The sequence below is a fragment of the Condylura cristata genome, unplaced genomic scaffold (assembly GCF_000260355.1).
Source record: "Condylura cristata isolate star-nosed mole 26May11 unplaced genomic scaffold, ConCri1.0 scaffold00007, whole genome shotgun sequence".
NCBI lineage: Eukaryota > Metazoa > Chordata > Mammalia > Eulipotyphla > Talpidae > Condylura > Condylura cristata.
In genome coordinates this window covers 22,981,302-22,983,867 of record NW_004567108.1, presented here as the reverse complement: position 1 = coordinate 22,983,867, position 2,566 = coordinate 22,981,302, and positions in this window count along the sequence as shown.

Genomic DNA, 2,566 nt, shown 5'->3' with positions numbered 1-2,566 from the left:
TCATGTATTCAAATGCTTTAAAACTGTATGTGCTCTGCCCTAGCAATCCCAATTCTAGGATTTTATCTCAAGGGAATAATTGAATGTGTGTGCAAGGATGTATGTGTAGAGATGTTCTTCACAGAGGTACTTATAAAATGAAAATTAGGGAAACCTATACTTAAAAATAGGAGGTTACTGAAATCACTGTAATCTTTTATATCAAACAGACGTTATATAACATTTTTATTGATTGATAGTAAATCTGTTCAAGTATAATCTGAAGCAGAAAAAAGCAGGATACAAAATAATGTATATAGCATGCTCTATTTGTAAATATGCAGATCAAGTCACTTAGTCTAAAGGATACCTAAATATTAGCAATTATCTCTGGGTATATGGTAAGTGATTTTGTTGCACTGTAATTTTTCTTCAGTTAATATGTACTATTTATAGAATAACATAAATATTTAATTTTTAAAACATATATATCAAGCAGAACATCACCTGTATTGAGACAAATTAGCATTATATGCCTCTGAAATGTACACTGAGGACACAATATTACCTATGTAGAATTTTTGTCCCAAAAGTCTAATCTAAATTTAACTATGCAGAAATAAATACTTCACAGATATTTTGTGAAAAATGGACCCTTCAGACCCAACAGTGTCAAACAATGGGGGTAAAAATGGCTGGCTAACTGTTCTAGGTTTAAGACCACTAAAGAAATAGCATAATTAAATATGTTATGATTGTTGATTATACCCAGCAGAGTAGGAAAAAAAAAAATCCCAGAGCAATCACTTCACTGTGAATTGTCAAAGAGAAGAATCAATAAACTTCTAGATGAGAAAGATAGTGGTCTCCGACAAACTAGGAGTCAGAATAGTTTTAGGCTTCTCACAGAACAGCTGTCAGGAGGTAATGGAGCAATGTTTCTCCAAGTCAAAAGGAAAATGTGTTCAATTAGAATTCTAGCCCCAGTTAAATCATCAGTTAAGCATGAAGGCAAAATAAAAGAGATGTGGGCCCTCCCTAGTGGCGCAACTGGTTAGGATGCAGCACCACTAGATAGCGCGGCCGCTTCGGTTGGATCCCCGCCCCGGAGGTGACCCACATGGCACAGCAGACCTCTCCTGACCTGCCAGTCGCTCCTCTCAGCACTGTACTTTGTTGATCTGCCAGTTTTGCTCCCCACTCTGTCTCTGGCGAATCCTCCCACCACCCCTGCACCTCTGGCTTGCACCCCAGTTCTGTATGCATAAATAAATAAAAATCTAAAAATATATAAAATAAAATAAAAGAGATTTGCAGACATGCAAGATTCCAAAGAGTTACCCTTTCTTTAAAAGCCACTAAGGATAGAAAAAAACCTTTGACATTAGAAACAGGTGAACTAGCTTGAGAGGAGTGACCATAGGAGGAAGGTGAGGATGCCGAGAGGGAGCCATGACTCACCCAGGGGCCAACGAGTGGCTCTCACTGGTATGTCCTCAGCCTCCTTCCAGTCTCCTAACCTAATGACACATTGAATGATGTGTTCTACAAAAGGAGGAGAACCAAGACAATAGTCCAGAGGTTAAAGAAACAGGAACTCCAACCCCTGCTGACTACAAATGAAAGTCTGAGATGACAGTTATGTAGCAGACCTAGACAGAAGCCAGCTCACAAAGAGGAAGAAAAGTGACATCTCTTGTAAGCTTTCTCAGAAAAAAATTGAAATTGTTATATTAGGTTACCAAATGAAGCTTATGGAAACTGTACAAAGGGATTTGTTTAAGGTTTAGGAAGAGTTAGGTCTGGTAACAATGAAAAGGCAATTATTAACTTCAAGAAAAGGAAAATAATGATATTATAATAATGATATTCATAATACACTACAACTAAGAATATTTTTCATGTCATATTATAATCACAGAATATAGATCTAACCTTAAATGAAAATATCACTGAGAAAGACGAAACAGGAACAGATATGTTAGATTTAAGTCTTTATCCTTAGCTATGAGAAGCTAATAGATAATACTGAAAGTGTTGAATCAGTAAATACCATTATGAACTCACTATCTAGAGCTATGGGATTAAGTAAATGCCAAAAGAAACAGCAAAGAGAATCTAAATCAGCTCACTTGAGAAGAGAGGATAAAAAAGTGAGGATGTGTAGGCAGGGAACATTTTATGTTGTTCTCAGTCCTCTAGTTCTATTTGACTCTCAAATCTTGTGCATTTGTTATTTTGATAATTACTTTTTAAAATCAATGCTTTATCAGGTGTTATGAAAGTTAAGTTCATGAAATGTAATTTTGCTGGCCTTATTCTATAAGAACATTTCAACAAATTGGAGACAAATTATAAAATTATCTTGGGAAATATCAAACTGATTTTTGGCTAGGAGAATCATTGAATTATGGATATTGCTCAGAAAGAGCTCCCTAAAAGAAGTAGATCATAAGCTAGGATGATATATATTATTCATAATAAGGCCTTGGGCAAAACCCTGTGAGAGGAGAATGTGAAAATTAAGCCAGGAGCTTCATTCCCCAAGGCTATCACTCTTCTCTTTCCTTAAATGTTCCTCCCCTAA